Raw genomic sequence first — 9,268 nt, 5'->3', positions numbered from 1 at the left:
GAATGCTGCAAGGCTGTGGAAGTATGGGGTGAGGAAAGTCAGGGCTCAACAGGAACTGGACTTGGCAAGGGGCATAAAGAAGGATAAGAAAGGCTTCTACACATACATAACTGGAAAAGAGAAGTCCAGGAGCATATGCACTCCCTAGTGAGCAACACAGACAGGCTTTTAACAACAGACAAGGAGAAGACTGAGGTATTCAACAAATTTTTGCCTCTGTTCATTAGCGAATGTTCTATGCATAGCACTTGAGTGGACAGTTTGGAAGGTGGAAATTGGGAAAGCAATGCTTGTCCTGCTGCAAGAGAAGATCAGATTCACGACTGCCTGAGGAACCTGAACATCCTTAAGTCTGTGGATTCCAATGAGATGAAAAAGGCAATGGAGTGCTCATTTTTAAGGAGGTTAGAAAGGATGACCTAGGGAAGTCAGACTTCTCAGCCTCCCCTCTGTGCCAGGGAAGATCATGGAGCAGATCATTCTGGAAGCTGTGCTAAAGCACATGGAAGAGAAAGGGAGGTGATGTGGAATAACCAGCATAGCTCTGATAAGGGTAGGCTCCGCCTGACCAAACTTGTAACTTTTTTTGATAATGTAACTTTGTCAGCAGAGCCACTTATGTCATGGGTCTGGACTTCAGTGAGGCCCACAGAACATCCTTCTCTCCAAACTGGAAAGATACAAATTTGATGGCAGTGCTGTTACAATGGACAAAGAACTGGTTGTGAGAACACACCTAGAGAGTGATGGTCAATGGATCAGTGTCTGGATGCAGATTGATGACAAGTGGTGTCCCTCAGGGATTAGTACTGGGACCAGTGATCTTCAACATCTTCATCAATGACATTGATAGTGGGATTAAATGTGCCCTCGGCAAGTTTGCAGATGACACCAAGCTGTAGAGTGTGATCAATATACCTGAGGGACATTATGCCATCCAGAGGGACCTCGACAGACTCAAGCAATGGGCTCAGGTGAACCACATGAGGTACAATAAATCCAAATGCAAAGTCTTGCACTCAGGTCATGTCAGCCACCACTGTAAGTAAAGCTGGGGGGCAGAAAGGTGGAGCACAGTCCTGCCAAACAGAACTTAGAGTTAGTGGTGGATGGCAGGCTGGACATTAGCCAGCTATGTGCCCTTGCAGCCCAGAAAGCCAACCACACCTTGGACTGCATCAAAAAAAATGTGGCCTGCAGTTCGAGGGAGATCATCCTGCCCTTCTATTTGCACTGATGGGACTCCACCTGGATTACTGTGTCCCAATATGGAGTCTTCAATACAAGAGAGACGTGGACCTGTTGGAGCATCTGTTGGGATAGGACAAGAGGAAATGCTTTCAAACAGGAAAGGTGATTCAGATTGGATATACGGAAGAAATTTTTATGACAAGTGGTCTCTCCATCTCTGGGGACATTCAAGGTCAGGCTGGATGGGGCTCTGAGTAACCAGATCTAGCTGTAGGCATCTCTGCTTATTTCAAGGTAGTTGGACTAGGTGACCTTGGAATGTCTCTTTCTACATTTTCTACAGAAAAATGTAGATTCTACAATTCTATGAAGAAAGCAGAGGGCTCATCAAGACATTGCACTTCTGCAAAGTGTCAGAAACCTGGAGTTGATTGTAATTAACTTGTTTTCTTTCTCCTTTTTTTTTCCACTTTGTTTTTTGTCTAAATCTCCTTGAAATATTTCCACTTCTCCTTTCCTTGTTTGTGTATTTCATACTGAATTTCAAGGCAATCTTGAACAGGCCATTTTCCATATGATTCAATGTTATCTTATCAATTGTTATCAGTTGATTGCATATAAAGAGGGTTTATATGCCTAGCCTTTAGCAAAACTTGAGATGATACAGAAATACTCTTCTGAAAAGCCACACCAGCAAAAAATGAAATGAAATGAAATAAATGGAATAAAATAAACCCAGATGACATCTGCTGTATCCTGAGCATGCTTCTACACTCAGACACCCATTTGTGTAATTGAATAAAAGCGAGCTGTGGTTGACCAGCTCAGATGGTGGTACCCCCTGATCCACGCCTGTCCCCATACCAGTGGGCACCTAGCCCCTGGCTGCTTAGTTAGGGACTTCATCCATCTGGGAGACATGAGGAAACATTACAAGTTTTAAAGGGATAGTGTTCACCAGGGGAAGGGTGCCTGTAGTAAAGTAATTCTTTTCTCTGCTGTGCAGAGACAGCTGCTAACAGTGAGCAATTGAATCCCCACACCCCTTTCCCAGGATACACAGCTGAGGCACTAACACCAGCTGTTTTTATGGCTGTTCTTAACGTCTGAACACATCAGCTGGATTTCTGAATTTTGCCATATGTAAGGTCCTTATTTCCTAAGTTTCATGAGGGGAAAAAAAAAAAAAAAAAAAGTAGAATAAAAACCACCAGTGTATCTACCCATGTTGGTATAGGCTCGGCCAGGAGCTTGTGATGTCAGAACAGCCACCAAAGCCTGTGAGCTGGAGAGAAGACACAAGAGAACTGGCTCTGTAGGATCTATGAGAGGAAGTAATATGTGGCTTTCTTTTTATGATCAGTGATCACTTCATGAAAAAGAGCCTGTGAAAGCATGCTATGCAGGATGTGGGTGAACAATAACACAGCCCAGATTAATGCTGTGACCCATTTCAGGACAAAAGGCAAATTTATCACCTTCTGCTGAGCAAGGAGATTATCCGGAGTGCTATCATCACCGTATCACCAGGAGAATGAGAAACCCAGGGAACTGCCCAGACCACCCTTGGGTTATTGACTGAAGGGAATGCCTGAGCCCTCAGTGTGAGAGACTGCATAGCTCATTCATAAATTATTTAACAGCATTCCTTTGGGATGGAGGAAGAGTATTACATGAAACACAGGCTCTGGGAGCTGCTGAGGCCATCCACTTGCAGTGATTTGATGTACATGTAAGAAAAAGACATGCACATGTTGGTGCACACAGCACAGTCATATGGCAAGAGCAGAGAGCAGGAGCCTGCCTCCATGAGCTGCACACATCCTTTTTACTGGCAGAGGCAGCTTTTCCCTTGTCTGAATGCATCTGTGTTGACCAACCCCATTAAACTCAATTACCTGATGATGGGAGGAAGAGGAAAGCCAACCCATGGCAGGAGAGAGAAGCACAGGAATAGAAACCTACCTACCAATTCCTTGTTCCTGGGGATGCTCTTGAGGCATGGGATGCTGCAGGGTGTGGGTGGCAGACCCTAAATCTGGGAGCTCCTCTAAGAATTTCATCTGGGGGAGCCTCGTGAGCAGGTCAGGACGCTGCCAACCCTCACTGCACCCGCAGCCTGGCTGCCTGGGGCTCTGCTCATTACAAGTACACATGCACATGCCCTGCTTTTTATTCCAGCTGAGGAAAAAAGGGCCACTGCTGTGATGCTAATGCAGAGTGACACACAGTCACTGCAGTCAACAGCACGTGGCAATGGTGCAAGTGCTGCAGCCTGATGTCCTCCCCCTCCACGTGAGCTCTTTCTTCAGGGGAAATACCCACATGGGCACTAGGAGCTATGGCTGCCTGTGCTGCTTAATCCAGTGTGAAATCCAGTGCTCCTTCTCTCCTGCAAACATACAGGAAGGAGCAGAACAATGAAGATTAAATGAGAAAATCAGCTCAGATTGGAGGCTATTAGAAACAGAAAGAGAAAGCTATTTGTCTGTGAAGAAAATGCTTTGCTAGTTTGCAATAAAAGGCCTTGCTGCTTTATCATTTGAAAAGTGTTGTAATAGGATAAGCCTTTCCACCTTCTCCCCTCCCTGTTACATCCACTATTTGGACAAAGAACAAGCCCATTGTCAGCCAAACCTAAACAAAGTGAATTGCATTTATCATTATAAACACTTACAAAAGCAAGTCCTGTGGCATTGTACAGCATGTGCAGTGCAATGCTCTACTGTAAGGCTGAGATCACCTAGCTCCTGCTCCCCAGTGGGGCAGCTGTGTGCTGCAATGGCTGCCCTGCCCACCAGGTGAACAGATCAATGGCCATCGTGTTTCTGGCCCCACATGGTCAAACCAAATCCTAACTTTCTCTTGGGTAAAATAAATGTTGTGTTCTTTGAATCTTGCAAGATTCCAGATTTTTAATAACTTACTTTTTCTTTGCCATTTTTTTTTCTTCAAAATGCATTTATCCCATTAACATCCTCAACACTACCAAATAGCCTCCCATTCATTCCTTCTCAAACATTTCGCATGCAGCTTTGCAAGTGGCACTGCTCTGCAGCTGCTGTCAGCCAGCACTACCTTGTACAGGTTGTCCCTCTCGTTCCTTCTCTTCAGTGGCAAACTTTCTAAGCCCAAGGACTGCTTTGTGTAGGATCTTCTCGTAACACAGGTGCCGGAAGAGAAGTGCCTGGCTGTAGGTGCGCAGCCAGCTGTGTGTGCAGCTCTACATCAGCTGCTGTGGTACTTTCCATCATCAGAGGAGGGACATGACCCAATGTTTCTGTATTCAAGTGTACCTTGCATCTAAGTGGATATAGTTATAGAATAGGGCTTCAGCCAGCACCATGGCTCAAGAGTCTGCCCCTGGCAGCAGCATGAAGCACCAACCATGGTCTGAGAACACGGTAACACACAGCCCTTGGTTTGGTCAGTCCAAATAAGTCTGTAAGAGATTTAGTGTACTGTTTCTGAAGAGTTTCAACTATCAAAAGGTACTGATGCTTTTAAACCACCTTTACCTGTCTTTGTCTTGACTTATGTAGCAATGGCCCACAAGAACTTGCTGCATGCCATGTTCCCTGCATATACAACACTTATCCACATAGCGCATACGCTATGTGCTACATAACCTGCATTTTCTTTTCCAGGCTTCTTCAGATAAGAAATAAACTCAGCTGCAAGGTAGGGATGCTGCCATCATAGTCATCTGACTCCATAGCCCCAATGGAGGGCACTAGGTAAGACCGGTGGAGGCTAGAGTTTTAATGCCTGGGGGCAACCCTCCAATGTGGAACCTTCTGATCTTCATTTGCCATCCATACAACTTGTCAGCACTATGCTGTTAGAGCAGGACAGAGCTGCACTTAGCATCTGTTGCTCTCACTGTGGGCTGTGTACCCAATTATGTCGTCACTCTCCTCCTCTCAGTGCTAAGAGCTCATCTGTACATTTGCACTAAAAATTTCACATTTTTAGTCTTTAAACCTCTGCTAAATTGTATTGCATCAGAATAATTTTTGACTTTCTGAATGTCTGTGAAACACTCACATAGTTCTTATTACCGCAATAGCTCCAATGACCTCAACATACTTCCTTTGTAAGAAAAAAAAAAAAAAAACAGCTTTGTGCCTGGAGAACTGAGATAAAACAAAGTCAAATTCAGTTCTAACATGTCCATGTCCAAGCTACAGGATCACTTTTGATGGAATGAGATTATTTTAGTTTAAACATATTTCTCTCTTCCCAAGTTTTTCTCCAAATTTGTCACTCTGATCTCTGCTCTTTGAACATCCTATTCTTTATTACTTTTGCAGGTGTCTCAACCAGAATGGACATTTTCTTCACCTTGTAGGCTAAACTAAAATGAAGATTTGATAACATCTGTGACTTTTGCTTTCAGTGCAGCAGAAAATGAGCAAACAATGCTGCAGTTATTCAGCCCGTTTCTCTCCCTAGAAAACAGAGAAGTCACAAGTTCAAAAATACATTCAGCTCCCACAGCTGACTGCAAGGAAGCAAGGGATCCATTTTCATTATGCTCTTGACTGTCCATCTGAAGCATTAATATTGCCACAAACAAGGTCAGAGGCAGTGTGGTGAGGGAAGCAGTGGTGTTGCCCTGCCAGCTTCAGACTATCACCTGCACAGTGTGTGCTATCCAAGTTCCTGACTGAAGAGGTTTCAATAGCAGGAATGTGGGGTTCTTTCTTCCCCTCCATATGTTGGCCATGCTGTATGTATTTTCCTATAGGGGATGCTGGGAAGTGTGAGGACAGGCAAGGCATGGGTGAGGAGCACAGCCTGCTTTATCTGCCCCGCAGCACTCTATGAAGTTCCTTCCTCTTCTCAGCCCAGACCAACAGCCTCCTCTGCCAAACAAGTGTGGTTCAAAAGGAGTTCTAACAGCTGCACCCCTTGCAGACTAACTCCAAATCCAAGGGAGGATCTAAGAGTCTCAAGAATGGGGATAAGAGTTTTTTAAATTATTAATTCGAAAGTACATAGTTTGCTCTGAAAGTAATGTCTCATTATTTCCATGGAAACTACAATAAAGAGTACGGTAACACTATTTGATAGGGAAAATTCTCAGCTGTAAAACACTATTTTCCAACACAGCCACCACCTTGAGCTGTGTATTTTCACCAGCCATGAAGGTGAGCCTGCATGCCAAACCCATCAAAATCTGCACCAGCAGAGGTGACCTTCTGTAACTGTTGTCACCAGTGAAATGCACCACCTACCCACCTTACTGTGCTCGCCTCCACTGTTTGGGCCCCATAAATATTCAGCAAGCATCAATGAATGTCAGTGGGTGCCTTTATTCCACATGGTGGAATTAAATGACAAACATCTGCTCCATGCGCTTCCACGTCAGACACCATTTTGTCAGACTGTCCCTTTGCAACCTTCTATCACACATCAACAACATGTTAATGGAATACTGGTTGAAAGGTACATCACCACCAACATCTGCCTCTGACATCATGGGCCAACATCATAAAATATATGCATTACTTTCAGAGCAGCCATTGTATTTTCAATTATGCAAAGAATCTCCACTCCCAAAAATCACTCTGATCAAGGGAAGGCTTATGAAAACCACTTCAAGAGCATTAAGAATGATGGTTCTGCAGAATTTCTTCTTCAGGACAAGAGCTGCCATTTAAGAAGCTAATTTAAAAATCTTTTTATTCATGTAGAGCAGAGATTGTCTGGTCAATATATAATTACAATACGCTCCTTTCTCTCCGGCCCCCTTACTGCTATTTCAGTGTATTGCTTCTCTAGGCAATCCCTACCTTCCTAGCTCCTTTAAAGCTGACACTTACTTAATTTTCTTGGGATATGCTTCTTCTGCAACTAAAGTAAATAGTAAAATTTCATAAAATTGAGATTGAATGCTTTTCTAGACAACTGCATAGCTCTTCTCTTGACTAGACTTCATGAACTATCACATTTGAGTGACTCATCTCATGTGATAAACCCCCACATTTATTTTTTATTATCTACCCATACTATAGTATGATGAAGAAAAACACTGCAATATAATTATTCTGGCAAATGCTTTTACTTGAGATGTCACAGCTATGATACGTAAGTGGAAAAAAAACCAAAAAACTTGCAAAAGGAAATCAAATACAGTAACTAGGCAGAATCAACACATGCTTTATTTCCATTGCATATAAAACTTTCATATGAAGGTATTGATGTACAATACTATCCCACAGGCTGTAAGAGAGGCTAAGAAACCAGTGAAAGAATTGTCATGTGCAATGTTCACACAAGTTGCCACTCTCAAGACATCCCCAAATTAATAACAAAAAGTTGTTCAGGATATTTGTTGTTATAGTGTCCCTTTTATACTGTTAAAACAAAAGCAATCCATTTTCTTTGGGCCAGGGCTGCTAAAATCTACAGTTTGTGTCAAAAAGGAGGCTCTGTTTTCTCTTGAAAAAGAATCACTCCTTTTAACAAAAGGTCGCATGCTACAGGGGCTGGGCATCACTGGAATGAGGAGAGGTATTTACCTTACTCTGGCAAATCCATTGCTATCAGTCCTACGCAGTTTGGAGCAACATGATACTCAAACAGCAAGAGATGCTCAGAGTCCAACCTGCAAACCTAATACTAGTGTTATTAAAAGATCTAGAGGCCTATCATTCTCCTATAGATCTAGTGCATTATGCTATACACACCCGTACAAAGCCTTACATACATCTATACAAAATAAAAGCTTTGGCTGCTTATAACACTAATATTAGTGTTGGAAAGCATTTCCAAGATTGAAGCGGTCTTTTGTCCTACTTTATTGATTCTGCTTATATAGTGGTAATTTGTGCTACTAAATAAAGAGTATTACATGATCTTTAAAAAACAAGTATATGAGCTATCCCCATTTAGTTCCATTTGTTTCATTTGCAAATATGCATTAAAACCAAATGCTTATTAGAGATGCTTTCCAAAGCTTGTTCAGCACAATTCAGTACTGAAATACAACATCAATGTTTTTTTAGTAGCAAGTAATGGCTGCAATAATCCCTGATGATAGCCTGTAAAAAGATAATCAGAGAGGCAATACAATTATATTGCCAGAAGTCTGGGAAAGCTTCAACTTCCAGCATGTTTATGAATGAAAGCTCTCTGTAGTATCATGCAAACTAGCTTGCACAAGTAACCACATCAGCTAGCAACTGAAAATATGATAAATATGCCCAGCCCTATCCCCAAAGCTACCTCAAATGCAGCAAAACAGAAGAAAATATTGTTTGAAGTTAAGGCACAGCCCTGGGACCAAAGACCTGCAGCTTTTTTTTTTTTTCTTCTCTTTTTTTTTAATTTTATTGATATATCTTTATGGACTTTATACTTTTCTTGAATCTTCCATAAACAAGCTCTAAGGTGACACAGAATATATTACAGGAGAAAAAAATGTACAAGGAATATGTATACACAATAATCATTCTCTCACCAAGAGTTTCCACATATAGCAACACCACCCAGACAAGGATGATGTTATAATAAGAACAGAAATTTACAATTAACATTACAGTATGTACATTACAATAAATACACAGTTGTAAACAGAGACAAATAAGACTGTATTACAGGTAAGGTCATTTGGTGAGAAAAATGCATGGCACAAATAAAATAAATAATGCATTTTAAAAGAATTGTCAAAGCTTTCTGTAAAATCCATTTCATTCAAGTTTTTTAAACTTCTGAATGCTGTTTGTTCTATCTGTATCCTTTCATTATAATTTTTAACAATGACACAAAACAGTTAAAAATTCAAACACAGCATTATTGAGTACAGTAACTTGCAAGCTAAAGCGTACTGTTATAAGCAATGTGAATTTTCTTACCCCCCTCCCCGTTGCTGCACTCAGTACCCAACTCACTGCATTTTCTTATGGCAAAAATACTCAGAACACATAAAGCCACTTGTAAGTTGTACTGTTTTAAAGCAGTGCACAATGCTAAAACACACTTTGGCAAAAGAGGAAAAAAAAAAAAAAAGATTGTACAGTGCATTATATCCCCATCTCTAAGAAACGATATCATTTTCTGTTATGTGATT

Source organism: Tetrao urogallus (genome assembly GCF_951394365.1).
Source record: "Tetrao urogallus genome assembly, chromosome: Z".
Classification (NCBI taxonomy): Eukaryota; Metazoa; Chordata; class Aves; order Galliformes; family Phasianidae; genus Tetrao; species Tetrao urogallus.
The sequence above is the reverse complement of the archived record's forward strand: the minus strand, read 5'-3'. Positions refer to the sequence as shown.